Source organism: Pezoporus flaviventris, unplaced genomic scaffold (genome assembly GCF_033815535.1).
Source record: "Pezoporus flaviventris isolate CSIRO_AGI_PZ_B2104156 unplaced genomic scaffold, CSIRO_AGI_Pfla_v1 ptg000054l, whole genome shotgun sequence".
Lineage (NCBI taxonomy): Eukaryota > Metazoa > Chordata > Aves > Psittaciformes > Psittacidae > Pezoporus > Pezoporus flaviventris.
This window is the reverse complement of record NW_026892602.1, coordinates 7100950-7115723: the sequence shown is the minus strand read 5'-3', so window position 1 is coordinate 7115723 and position 14774 is coordinate 7100950. Positions and strand designations below refer to the sequence as shown.

Genomic DNA, 14774 nt, shown 5'->3' with positions numbered 1-14774 from the left:
CGCTAGAGGGCGCCCAAGAGCGGTCTCTGTGGCGTGGGGGCGGTTGGGCTCAGGGTTGGTGCGCGTAGCCGCCGCTTCTCGTGTCAGGAGCCGTTGCCCGGTGCCTGTTGCCCGGTGCCTGTTGCCCGGTGCCTGTTGCCCGGTGCCTGTTGCCCGGTGCCTGTGACTGCTGCCCCCGTAGCTACCGTCAGACCTTTCCGGCCGCCTCTTGTTAGCCGAAGCCTGGGCTGGTGCCCACCCGGGGCCGCTCCAGGGGCATATCTTGTGGTGGCTGCGTGTGCCACGGGCCGCCGACCGCCCCTTCGGTGCGTCGCTGTCAGGAGAGAAGCCGGGCAGGTGAGCGGAGGCCGCGTCCCTCAGCACCCGCTGCGGCTGCCCCCGGCTCTGTTAAACACCCCTCAGCTCCCATGGCCCATGCTGATGTATAATTCAGGTGCTTCCACACTGTCTGTAATGGGTTTTCTATTTTTAATGGGAGCTGATGGACGTGTCAAGGTGTTAAAAATGTGTGGGTTTTTTTCCCCAGGTTTTTGTTTTCTTTGGTAATAATAATGTGGACTGGGAAGCTCGTAGTGCGCTTCAGGGCTGAAGTGCTTGGGCAGTCATTAGAGCTTCTACAAGACCTTATTTCTTAATACTTTATGTTCGTGTCAGATAAGCAGGTAAACGAGGACATGGACTGAGCTAACTGCAGTGTGTAGCTCCCTGGCAGCTTATGGTGAGGGGTTACAGAGACGGCTGTCAGCAGAGCTCAGTAAACCACAGAGGGCAGGCTGCTGGTGGAGCTGGGAGTTCCAGGTTATTGGTAGTGCTTTATGTGGGACATGAGGGCGCAGCCTTTGCAGACCAGCTGTCACAACTGGGAGCTGTTTTGTGTTGAGCTTGGACACCAGCCGCCTCCATCCTGGCTGCCCCTTAAGCGGTCTTCTGGCTCTGGGGACATCTGCCCAGCTTAGGAATGAATCCTCAACATACATAAAGCTAACTGTAAATATACAAAACACTGAAATAAATATAACAGAGTTTGTCTTAGCTGCCAGAATAACTCAGATATAACTAGCCAAGGGTTATTAGTTTTAAATTGTTTTTTGTCTATGTGCTAAAATTGTCCTGCATTTGCTCTCATGTGATGCTAATCATAGTCTTTACCACTGAGGTGTAGTTGATTTATTCTTCTTCTTGTTCATCAGTATGCTCACCTGGTCACTAATCAGTATATGTTGGCCAAACATAGTGTTGGGCTAGCCAAACAGGCTGGGATTTGAAGGTTGTTTCTACTTTCTCCGTCTTCAGTCAGAAGCAGAGGTGTGTTCAGGCAGTGGTTGCATGAGGTGAGGAAAGTCTCGAGGTATATGCTGTGCATGTAGTCAGTGTTAAGCAGTCACACTGGAGACCTGACTTTCTGTTGCTATTTTATTTGCCTGTTTTGGAAGCCATTACATCCTTGTTTGAATGCCTTATTGAGATACAGTCTTAGAGTTTAACCAGTAGTCTTAAAAGCTATTCAATAGGCACAGTCAGGAGCTCTTTTTTTTCTGACTGTAAAAGTGAAACATTTGTGGGATCACTTGAAAAAGCTGCAGCCCAAATTACCAGCTTTTAATCCAACTAGAGCAAGGTAAAGAGACTTTATCTGATCTGTTGCCTCTGGCATTTTCTCCAAACCCACTTGTTTCTCAGTAGCAGAAACATCTTGCCCAATTGGGATGCAATAATTTCAAAGCAAGTAAAAGAAACTGCAGCTGCTCAGCTGAGTCAGCCAAAGGTAAGCTCTGCAGGGGAGAAAATGGCTTTTTATGATCTTCTAGTGGCAAAATTACTACAATAGCCTGCAGGAAAAGATTAGTTTATACTAGTAACAAAAACATCTGTTAAATTCTGAGCTCACTGCATGTTAAAAAAAAAAGAAAAAAAGCAAACCAAACAGGCATTTGATAAAATTATTTTGAATAAAACTCAATATTGAGATTCAGTTTGTGATGTCAGGTGCCTACTGTGATCTTAGGATAGACAACTGTTTTAACTAATTGACTACATGGGGCATTTCATCAGTGGACAAGACAGCTTTTAGCTACAGAGATTTTATTGAACTGAGCTTGGAATGCTCTTATTACTTAATGAGCGAATAAGTCAACATGTGTTCATTATGTGGGTTACTTGTAAGCAGGAATAACCTCTGTCCTGTGCGCTGTGAGAGCACACTGTGCAAGGAGGTATGAGTGTCTGTCAGATCTGGCTCCTGGGGGTTTCAGCTCATCAGCCTGTTTTAGAAATACAAGAATTGCCATGATTGAATTGTGTCTCTGAAGCCCTACCAGCATCATTTGCATGCTTTAGGAACGAGGTGCTTCCAAATCTGATGTGCAGAAATTGGAGCCCTGCTTGGCTCTTTCAGTTCAGACTGCAACTTCAGACTGTCAGTTTCCAAAATACCACTGATTCCCATGCCTTAGAATGGCTGCCAGACAAACCCCTTTCAGAGGGTAGTTGGGTCCTCAGAATTTTTCTCAGCCCATGTACAGGCAGTTACCCATTTCTTGAGCTATTCCTGGGAGCCTGGCTGCAAAGTGGTTGTCAGAATGATGAAAGTATTCGTGGACGCAGACTTGAGACCCACTTTTTTTCTGCCTTTTGTGTAAGGAAGAACATTGTTGTGTTTTGCATGCATGCAGCACTTTATTCTGAGGATCCCAAAGTGCAGTAGGAATTCTAATAACAGTGTGAGGGTTTCTGCCCTTCTCACAGAGAATAAAACTGAAACTTGGAGAATTACATACAGTCACAAGCAGCTTGATCACTGAAATAGAAATAGTGGGTTATTTGCTATTGTTTTCAGCAGCAACAGGCTTTTGTGCAGAGTGAATCACTTGGAAGGCTGAGGAACATTCTCCAGAGCTCCTGATTCATGTCCCCATGTGCCCCACCACAGGGTCATGTCCCAGATCGGAATCCTCAGTGTTCATTACTAAAGCGGTCATGTGCAAGGAGCACAAAACCACTCATACTTGCAGACTCTAAAGTTGCAGGTTTGTTTCATAAGAGCCTTTGCTCTGCTGTGCCTTGTGTTCCCTGCCCAGACTAGCCCTGATCTGCAGGTCACATATGTGCAGTGCTGTGCATGGACTTCAGGTACAATTGGAACTGAAGTCTTGAACAGCCAATAATAACCAAGCAGGTAAACAACAGAGGCTAAATTTAAATGCTGTGTATACCTACATAATAAATATTTGCTGTAGGCTGGCTTCTATGAAAAAAGAAAGAAGGGGAGATATTGTCCCCAGTAAAAAAGATGTGGTTATCTGCACTATGAGAAGGGTTTGAAATCAGTGTTATCTATGGGCTGTGTACTGGTGTTTGTGTAAAGCAGCTGTCTGTGCATCTCAGTGCTGTGAAGGTATAAGGTATTTTGCTTGTTCCTCCTTAAGTTTCTAAATTTGAAAAATAGCAGTGGTGAAAGAGGAATGTTAGGGGTTTCCCTGCTAAGCCTATTTTGGTTTTCATAGCTTGTTCTATTTGTAGTAGTCTGTAACTGTAATCACAGAACTGGTTAGAAGATCTGATCCAAAGCTTGGTATGAGTTCTAATTTATGTTTTGGATCAGCATGTAATATGTAGTTCCATTTATATCCCCCTTCTTAACTATAAAATACTCAGGGTATTTCATCACTGAAATGTTCTTTACATACGATGTCATCAGTGAGTTCCGTTCTGTGTGACAGTATACTGTGAGCAGTGCTAAAACTTGAAACTTAAAACTATGAGCAAACCAGCTACACAGATTAATGCTGTGGGGTCAAGCAGAGAGTGTGCAGCAGTGTGGTGGATGTCAGGAGGGCATGCTGGACCTCTGGTGCTGGGCCTGGGAAGATGCTACTGCCTTGTGGTGCAGAATACCCCCCTACATCCCCCACTTCCTACACTGGCAGCCTTTCCCCTGTCTTCTGGAGCACCATACCATGTGCCAAGTTACTTAGTCTCAGTTTTTTCAGTTTGTGTCATTAACTCACGCCTTCTTTCACCCTTAACAGTTTGAGTTTCGTCTTCATTTTCTGAGTGGATTGATCAAGTGGGTCTGTCTCCGTGAGTCTCCAGGTAGCACCCAAGAACTGCCCAGTACAGGGACATTCTGCAGAGAAAGCTCAGAAGTTTGTTTTTTTCAGAGGAGCAGGAGAAGTGAATAGGTACTGACAAACAGTAGGATTGGCATGCTGCCAATCCGTTAATTCTGAGCAGTGTTTCCCAGTAATGGGAGCAGGTTCTGCTCAAAATATGAAAGGGAAAAGTGAGAAAGATGTGGAGTAAGAAGATGAAATGCCAGAACTGTGAGAAGGTGCAGGTATTATGTGCAGAGAGGATTATAATATTAAAGGAAAAATACATGAAAATAATGTGGAAAAGAGAGGTGTGCCTAAGAAAAGCTGCTGAAAGCATTTTGCAGCATGATGTGAAGAGAGTACTGCATCTTGTGGGCTTAGCTTTCCTTCCAGAGTAACATAATTCTGTGTATGTTCTTCATCTGAACTCTTTTCCTATTATTGCTATTCCGTTTAAACAGTGATCTCATATTCAGAATGTGTTTTTATTGCACAAAATAAATCATGGTGAGCAATTAGCTATTTCAAACACTAAACTAAGGTAGATTAGGCATTTCAAATATTAAAGTGGGGGAAAAGCACCAGGAACAAGAGTGTGATAATCATTAGTTAATTTGAAAAGATGTAAATGTGTTCACCTATGATTGACTGATTAGTCAAAGACACATGAAAGGGTTTCATTCATAAGCCCCGCTTTGCCCATGGATATAGCTTCTATTTATGTGAAGAACATGCTTTGGTCTCTTTTCTTTTGGAACCCAAGCTGAGTGTGTGTGTGTTGCTTTGAAAGCAAAAATCATCTCTTTGTAAGGGTCCTGCGCCTCACCCCACATCAATGCCTTTTGTGCAGGAAGGCATCTGCTGTGATTGCCTGGGGAAATTTTATGCATCAAGTGCATAGTGCAGAGAGCTCTGGGAAAGGGGGGGGGGGGCGAGGAAATCCTTGTTTCCTTTTGTGTTCTTCAAGTACAAGAGAAATAGAAAGGTGGTGTGTTTTTTTCAAGGTGTTCTGCTGATCTGGAAACAAGACAGCAGATCTCAGCTTGGCTGGGATCCTCATCCATTGCCATGCTGGATCTTTAAATGGAGGGGTGCTGAGCTGAAGGAGGAGCCATGGGTATTTCTTACCAGGTGGAAAAGGTTGATTGGCTTTTAGAGAGTGTATTGCTGCCTGGGTTGTGCAGGGTGTGAGATGTGATATAGGCTAGGGCGCAGGATGTGTGAAGGATCACACCTTCAGTTGTGAAGTGTGAAAACTGTTGTCTGCTTGAGAAACTGGATTTTATGTAATAGGAGGTATGTGTGGGACTGTTGAGGGACATCTGAAGGAGGAGTTGAGGAAGGAAGCTGTGAATGCTCCATCCCTAGCGGTGTTCAAGGCCGGGTTGGACAGAGCCTTGGGTGACATGGTTTAGTGCGAGGTGTTCCTGCCCATGTCAGGGAGGTTGCAACTAGATGATCTTAAGGCCCTTTCCAACCCTAACTGTTCTATGATTTTGCTCTGTACTTCAGCTAAAGCTGAGCAAAAATTGTCCACGTGCATGCTCTACCATCCTGTTTTTCTGGGGGGAGTGGAAGGGACCTGCAAGAGTTTTCGTCAGGTTTCTCTTGCAGGTGTACTGAAATAGGCAGGAAGCCTTGGGTTTTGTCTTCTGGTTGTTTTGTATTTTTCCTTTTTTGTGTTTCCTCAGAATGAACTATTTCTTTTCCAACCTCAACCCTGAAGAGCAGTTGCGGGGAGACAGGGGAAAGCACTGCAGTTTGGCTCTGTATCATTTGGGCTGTTTGAATTCATTAGCTTGGGAGCCCTCACGAATGCCTCAGGCTGTGTACCTCCTCATGCACCCAACTTGGGAGAATCTCTTACCATTACTGCATGCATTAGCCTTCATTAATACAATTAGCATAATAATGATTAGGATTCATTATTCCCTACAAAAAGATAAAGCCAGTAATACATATCTCAGTACCAAATTCCTTAGTGCCTTGTCTTGGAATTGCTTTATTTTGGAGCTGTTTGCTCTTTATATCCTTCCATCTCCTAGAAAAAAAGAAAGCTGCTTAATTGTAAAACTGTTTGGGTCAAAGAAATGTGCTCAGATGATCTTTCACGCATGCTAAATAAGTGATCTATGGGACCCGCACAGCTCAGACAGCCACTCAACTGTTGAAACTGCAAACTTCCTCAAGCACAAAAGCTACTTAGTTTCCCCGTATTGAAGACTTTTTATAATAGCAATAAGACAACTCTAGAGAGAACCATCTAATATTAACTCCAGGGAGTAATCATCTAATCACAATCTGGGGGTGATTTGGAGCACTCATCTGGACCAAATGTCTCACAACACCCTAGGAGTGGTTTTATTGCATGATAGCAGTACCCCATTGAGCCTTATTGCTTAATTAAAAACAAATTCCCAAGTAATTTTTTTGCCTTTCCATAAAAACACAGTAGTACATAGCATGTATAAAACATCCATTAAATGATGGTACATGCAAATTTACATTGTGAGATACAATCCGTTTCTTTACCACTTGGGGTTGAAGTTAAATGTAAAACCATTTCCTATAATCTGTGCACTGCTGTGTTTAGAGAGGAATAAATATGGGAAAGAGAGGTTCATCGTAGGATGCCTTGTTTTTATTAAGTGATATGTTTGGTCTCCTTACAAAGGAGTTCAAATTTTCATCCATCTTGCAGATGTAATAGTCAATCAACAGTGTGGCCTTTTCTGCTTCCTCCTGGAGGTTTCCTCAGCATGCTGTCCTTTCAGTGCAGATCTACAATAGGTATCCTGTATTTCTTCCTGGGAATTTAATTCCTCTGAGCAGAGAGAGCATGAGCAGTGCAGGTGATGTATTTGGGATACATCTAGCTTACAAGTGGTGCACAGGTGTCCTTTGTGGATTTTGTAGTCTGGTTTGAATTAAGCATGGTTGGTGTACAGCTGACTTCTGCCTGCGCTGGTTGCATGGCTCAGAGGTCTCCACCTCCTGCAGTTTGACTGGGACCACTGCTACAGCTGTGGCTGCCCTGCAGAGAACCCAGACTGTGGATGGGGAGAGTATGAAAGTCCTTTTTAATATTGAGGCATGCGTCAGCATCCCAACCCACAGCTCCCTTAGACCTTTACAGAGTGCTTTCATAGCCCCAGATGTAGTGCTCCCCTGAGGACTTTGAACACTGTTGATATGTTACAAGCAAAGAAAGCAAATCCAAGGTTTTAAGTGATTGTTCAAAAATCATACAGGAAGTGCTAGAGAGAATGCTTCAAATTGCTGGTAGCCAAAGGTGTAACTGGGCTTTTGGCCACAGCAATAAATGGGGAGGGGAAGGGGAAATGGTTGGCATGACATTTTCTTCGGATTTGTCACTCAGGGTGCCTTTAAGTAATTGATGGAGATAAGCCTGCAAGTACATGTTTTTAAATATAAGCTGAGAATTAGCAGTAACTATTACTCTAGTTGTTTCACATGCCAAAGCCTTCCAGTGGTGCCTACAGGCTCTGCATAGAAGATGACACTTGTGTCAATCTCACCCGCTGTGGCCTCCACTCTGTTACACACAGCCTTATGGTTTTCCCTATCAAATGGTGGTTGCCCAAGGACTGGTGGGAGCTGAGGCCATGTATGAATATCTGCTGTTGGTAGCACATTGCAGCATTCAGGGTCATAGAAGCAGCATGCTTTGTTCCATATTTAGATTTTGTAAAAAATAAATGGTATGTTTGGTGAACCACTCTGCTAGACTGTTTTGCTGGCTTCATTTTAAAAGTCCCTTTAGAGAGACATTTAGTGTTGTGGTTTGGTACAAAGAGGTTACAACATTGTACAAAGTGGTTACAACATTGTACTAAGGAAATGAATGAGAGGAAATCTAGTCACCTGCCTGAGGTCAGGCTGAAAGCATGGCAAAAAGAATAATTAAGTCTGTGTATTTAAACCAGTTCTGTACATTGGCAGGTCAGGAAAGGACATGAAAGGACCTGTCAGAGTTCTTGAACAATAAACATTTTTACCTGAAAGATCTCTGCTGCTTTTATTAGGAATGCTTTGATCTGATACTCTGGGACGGACTTTTTGTACAGCTGACAGAGCAAGTAGCCAACAAAGGAAAGACCTAATAGGCTTTAGTACCTTTAACGAAGAGTTTCTCTTCCCCCTTAGATGTATGATATTTTACAAGGGCTCTTTTCATCTTAATGCATCACGCAGATGGCTATATGCGGTAGGAGAAGCACGCACTGCTGGCTAGGGGGCAGGGTTTAGCAGGCTCGCTGTCAGACTTGACTGGCCCTCAGCGTGCAGCTGCGGTAGGGTCAGCAATGCTCCTTGCCGGCCCTGCCTGTAAAGCAGCTGCCACTGGCACTGATGCAGCCTGGATGCATTTGCAGGGCAGCGCATCGGAGCTGCCCCAGAGTAGGGCCTGGGGGGGAGCAGCTCTGGTAGTGTTTGGTTTGATTTTGTCTGGGGCTCTTTGTGTTTAGAGGTTTTTTGCAGGTGGGTTTTGCAGCAGAACAGGGGGTTTATTAGCCTTGAACAGAGCAAGAAGAAACAATCGTGCCCTACCTTGTGGCATCCAGACACACTGGGCAGCTGTGGACTGCTGGAGTAGGTGAAGGCATGCCTCAGTTGCATCAAACCTGCAGTTTGCTGAGTGCCTGCAGCAACACTGAAGGGTTTACAGAGTACAAATCTAGCCTATTCCCTCATCTGAGCACTTATTTTTTGTCATCAGGACACAGCAGACATCATATATCTGCATTTATCTAGCCTTTAACAAGATGAGAGTAAAGAGTCTGAAGTTGATGGCTCTGGGACATGTATGACTTACTTTAAAAGTCATGAAGGAAATGAAAAGTGTGATATTTTAGTAACTGGAAGTGCCTGGCTTAGTTTGGTTCTGGCTTTTTTTTAATTTCAACACAGTAGGCAATTTAGAAAATATGTTTACAGTAAGGAAAACGCAGTTGTTATGGAAACATCTGAGACAGGCAGCTGACATAGGATAAGACATGCACCAGATTAGTAGTACAGATAGACACAGTAAAAAGGCAAGTTCATGTAAGGTAAAGGAGCAGTTTCTAGGCGCCGTTTACTCCATGGGTGGCTTTTCACTGACATCGGGGGGGGGGGGGGGGGCGGGATCACTTTAAAACTGCGAGCATGTGGCTCCATCTTCTGGTACCAGAGCAAAATGCATTGACCTGGGAATAGAAGGAGGTGAGGCGATTTCTATAGCACTCTTACGTTAGCTGCAACAAAAACAGTAGCGACAACAACAATAATAAATTATAATAATAATTGCCACAGATCCAAGCCACAAGTTATTAATGTAGTTTTCCTGAGGCTGCAACCGTTCTGCTGCATGGGAAGAAAACTGTAATTTGAAACATTTTCTTAAGTGTGTAGCCCAAAAAGTGCCTTGTCTTCTTTTACAAAACCAGTGTTTGATCAGAGCATGGACTGTACCAGCAAAGCTTGGTGCCTGTGTAGGTGCTAATATTGCCTCCTGCTTATAGCTGTAGGATGTTTTTCTTTGTTTTTCCCCTCCCCAACAATGTATTTGGCAAAGTAGCTAAAATTCATGATACATCATGGAAATGCTAGCTGGGTAGAAGCAGGAATGAACAGTTCTATGAGGAAGACTGCCAGAAGTTAAAAGAAAATAAAGCTGGTTAATTACTTCAACAAACAGTGAATGTTGTTACGGTGCATACTGCACGTACTTAAGTGAGCTTGATTACTCAATCTGTTCACATTAGTAACTCATTTTGTTTTAAATAGAAGTAAGTCATTGTTCAAAACTAGAAGATGTTATTGTTCTCTGGGTAAGCTATGGGTTTTCTAAGTAATCCTAAATAATTGCCCCAACTTTGTTGCTTAAGAAAAAACTCTTAAACAGCACAACAAACCAGAAACAAAGGTAATCATCTTGATGCTGTGCTGTCCTGAAGCTGTTGCTTGCAATGCATTGCAAATAGGAGGTATTGCACTGTAAATGCAAAATGTAAAACATGGATCATGTGTGTAACTTATTTAACTTAGAATCATAGAATCGTTAGGGTTGGAAAGGACATTAAGATCATCTAGTTCCAACCCCCCTGCCGTGGGCAGGGACACCTTACGCTAAATCGTATCACCCAAGGCCTCCTCCAACCTGGCCCTGAACACTGCCAGGGATGGAGCATTCACAACCTCCCTGGGCAACCCATTCCAGTGCCTCACCACCCTAACAGGAAAGAATTTCCTTCTTATATCCAACCTAAACTTCCCCTGTTTAAGTTTGAACCCATTACCCCTTGTCCTGTCACTACAGTCTCTAATGAAGAGTCCCTCTCCAGCATCCCTATAGGCCCCCTTCAGATACTGGAAGGCTGCTATGAGGTCTCCATGCAGCCTTCTCTTCTCCAGGCTGAACAGCCCCAACTCTCTCAGCCTGTCTTCATACAGGAGGTGCTCCAGTCCCCTGATCATCCTCGTGGCCCTTCTCTGGACTTGTTCCAACAGTTCCATGTGAGACTGACTGGTCTGTAATTCCCTGTCATCCATTTTCCCCTTCTTGAAAATGGGGGCTATATTTCCCTTTTTCCAGTCATCGGGAACTTCACCTGACTGCCATGATTTCTCAAATATGATGGCCAGTGGCTTAGCAACTTCATTTGCCAGCTCCTTCAGGACCCATGGATGGATTTCATCAGGACCCATGGACTTCTGCACGTTCAGCTTTTTAAGATGGTCTCGAACCAGATCCTCTCCTACAGCGGGCCCAAGGTCTTCATTCTCACAGTCCCTGCGTCTGCCTTCCAAAACTTGGGTGGTGTGGTCAGAGCCTTTGGCAGTGAAGACCGAGGCAAAGAAGTCATTCAGAACCACAGCCTTCTCCAAATCCTGTGTAGCCAGGTCTCCTGAGAGCTTCCTGAGGGGGCCTACATTCTCCCTAGTCTGTTTTTTATTTGCTATGTACCTGTAGAATCCCTTCCTGTTAACCTTAATACCTCTAGCTAAGTTTAATTCTAACTGAGCCTTAACTTTCCTAACCTGGTCCCTAGCTTCTCCACAACATCCCTGTACTCTTCCCATGCCACCTGTCCTTGCTTCCACTTATTATAAGCCTCTTTTTTCAACTGAATTTTCCTCAGGAGCTCCTTATCCATCCAAGGAGGTCTCCTGGCCCTCCTGCTGCACTTCCTTCTGGTTGGGATGCAACACTCCTGAGCTTGTAGCAGGTGATCCTTGAATATCAACCAACAGTCTTGGGCCCCTCTGCCCTCTAGGGCTGTATCGCATGGAACCTTCCGAAGCAGGTTCCTGAAGAGGCCAAAGTCTGCTCTTTTGAAGTCCAGGGCAGTGAGCTTGCTGCACACTCTTCTCACTGTCCTGATGATCTCAAATTCCAGCATTTCATGATCGCTGCATCCAAAGCTGCCCTGGAGCATCACATTTCTAACAAACCCCTCCCTGTTGGTGAGCAGAAGGTCAAGCATGGCACCTCTCCTTGTCGCCTCCTCTACTGCAGAAGGAAGTTGTCTTCTACACGATCGAGGAACCTCCTGGATTGGTTGTGCCGGGCCGTACCGTCCTTCCAACAGATGTCAGGGTGGTTGAAGTCACCCATGAGAACAAGGGCCTGCGAGCGTGAGGCTTTTTCTATCTGTCTATGGAGTGCTTCATCCGCAGGTTCTCCTTGATCAGGCGCTCTGTAACAGATCCCCACAGTAATGTCTCCCATAGCTATATTCCCTTTAACCCTGACCCACAAACTCTCTGTTATCTGCTCACCTGTCCCCAGACAGAGTTCCATACTCTCCAGCCTATCCCTAACATAAAGGGCAACTCCCCCTCCCCGCCTGCCAGGCCTGTCCTTCCTAAAGAGCCTGAAACCTTCCATTCCAACACTCCAGTCATAGGAGCCATCCCACCATGTTTCTGTGATACCCCCGTAGATGTGCCCACATCTCTAATTCCTCTTGTTTGTTCCCCGTGCTATGGCATTTGTATAGAGGCTTACTTCAGTGGACATATGTAAGTACGTTTGGGTTTTGGTTTTTTTGTCACCCTAGATATTGAGCTTAGGTTATAAGGGACTGTTTGTATGAATTATTAGTTCTTAGTCCAAACTCCTGCATGGCAGACCTGTGAGAATGAGGGTGTGGGAACATAAATTTAATGGTCCCACTGCTTTTGCCTGTACTTCTGCCACTCTTGCACTAACATGAGTGGTGAGTTATTTGCATGCAGCAGTTATCCATGGTGAGGGTTGTATGGAGACCTGCTTGGAAAGAGTGGGCTCATGTCAGCCCAGCTCCTGTATGGCAGGCAGTCATAAAACAGAAATCATCCCTAATAGCAGCAAGGCTGTGGAAACTAGAGATAGAACTAGCCTTTATTCCTCAGTGGGGTACTTTCAAGCCCCCCTCAGAGGGAAGCATTTTAAATGGCCACAGGCTGTGCTGATATGATTATATCCTCTATGGCTTGCATTTATCCTTTCTAAATTGTCCCTGCAGCTGGAGTGCACTGGGCTTCCCCTTGGTGCTACCTGAAGTTTCCTCTTGAGGCTGTCCCATGTTCCTATGAGCTCCCCCCCCACACACACTTAACATTCAGTTTCATCCTGTTCCATTTCATTGGTGATTTTAAGCTTTAATTTTTAGGGTCTGTGGCTTTCTCTGTATCCTGTGGATTATTCTAAAGGGATATACTCACCTTTCTGAAAGAAGTCACAAGGTAGAACCTTTCACCAACTCTAACATTAAATAAACTCTACAGACCTCTTTAAGGAAGTACAAACCCACAACAAATCCTGCCTGGATTGTGCTTGATAAATCGGATCTTTTGCAGACATCTGGAGATTCTGTTTGCAAATCAAATGTGCTTCCAGCCAGCCTTTTTTGCAGTCATTGTTACCATAATTCAGGTTAGTGTTGTTGCCACTTTTTACTTGCTAAAACACATGTGGTGCTTTATCGCTTAAAAAAAAAAAAAAAAAAAAAAAGAGTCTGCTTTGGAACAGAAGTTCTTTTAAAACCTGCCTTGTAAGTCTGCTGTTTGGAGAAACAAATGTCAAATCAATTGTCCTAGCTCTGAACTGCCATTCTGAAAATGCAGCTGTGGGAAGAGATTACTTGGGTACTGTGATGGGGAGCGCTTAAGAATCTAGACTGAGAATTATGTAGCAACAGAGACCTAAAATAACAAGTGGAACAAGTAAACTTCTGGCTTTTCCTACAAAGATTAGCTTAAAAAATACTAGATCCCAAGTGAGGGTGTTCATGCCAAGTTTTAAATCCCATTTGAATTTTTATAGCAGTTATAATCTCTGATATATAACTTTGCAAACAGGGTATTGTAACAGAAGTGCTGAGTCATTTGACTATTGCCTCACAAAAGAGAGTTGCTGCAATAAGCTATAACTCTGTGACAAGTTTGTAAGGCTGCCTTATGTCTGCATATTATCGGTGGGTCTAAGATGGGGAGAGTATTTGTGTGTACATGATCAACTGTATGAGGTTGTTCCAGTAGTGTCAGCCTCCTAAATGTAACAGACACAATGCAGTATATCCTTATCCACTGAAATGTTGCCACAGGGAGAGGCTGAGGCTTGGACACACTGTCATGGAAAATAAAGAAAAGCTTATTTATTCTTTCTTTTTCCTATCCTTATTTTTCCATATTTAAGAAAGAAATATATATTACAGAAGAAATGGAAGTTCCCAAGGAGCTTGGGCTGCAGAAGGATTCCACGTGCCAACTCTCTTTTCCATCTCATTATCATATGCTTGCAATCAAACTCTAATTTTTGAGATAAAAAACCTGCAGGATTCTTTACTGGGACTATTAAACCTTCAATCTTCATTATTTAGGATGGCTACTTACCTTCTACTCAATGAAGCCATAATGCAACCATTCCTATAAAAACTATCAAAATGGCTACTGTGGCACCGAGTAGATTTTCCTCCGTGTAAAATAATCCTCTGTGAGTGAGACATAACTATCATTCACATTAATTAGGCAGCCATATAATGGGGTGTTCAATAGCTATTACATCATTTAAATTCTTCAGTGAGCACCTCAACCACCCAAGAACTATCCAGCTGAACATTTCTGAGTCCATAATTTTGAAATAATCCTTTAGAGGAAGAATATGCATGGCAGAGTGTTGCAGGCAATTTCACACACACACAAAATCATTTTATTCAAATTTATGGGATTATTTTAACATTTATGAGAAGTGCATAATCCTATTTTTCCTTTCCTCCCAGAATAATAGTGCTAGTAAGTGGAGTCCATTTTAAAGATGATATTGTGTGTACACTAGAGGATGGCCAAGCAGCTGGTATTCGGAGGTCTGCCTTGGGAGTTGTACTCAGATACACCACAAGCGTATCCCTAAATGTTTTGTTGCAAGCCTGGGGCTCCAGAGCCATGTGGCTCAGCTGAGAAACCCTGACTCATGGACCAGTCAGGGTTGAAGGTTTGGCTTTCAAGTCTTAACTTCTGCCTTTAACAAGCATATGACAACTTCAGCATTTATATTCAATTTTGGTTATTGACTTAAAATTCATGAGGTCAAGCCAAAGTCCTTTGGCATTTCTGGTAACATTGTACTTCCCAGAAACTATTATATGAATATTATAATTAATGTTCTATTTTTTTTTTTATATGTTATGACTAGTA

General features: G+C 43.6%; 1 long non-coding RNA gene across 8 annotated transcripts; it reads left to right on the top strand.

Annotated features, from left to right (window-relative positions):
* The first annotated feature begins 318 nt into the window (after positions 1–318).
* LOC133277351 (uncharacterized) lies at positions 319–13958 on the top strand. Of its 8 annotated transcripts, none has more exons than XR_009746165.1 (6): positions 319–422; positions 1681–1765; positions 2930–3129; positions 4029–4173; positions 9027–9163; positions 13777–13958. It is a non-coding gene; the product is annotated as an uncharacterized LOC133277351 (long non-coding RNA). The 8 variants fall into 8 exon arrangements; XR_009746159.1 differs by having other exon boundaries at positions 2840–3129; XR_009746158.1 differs by having other exon boundaries at positions 2837–3129.
* Positions 13959–14774: the final 816 nt, after the last annotated feature.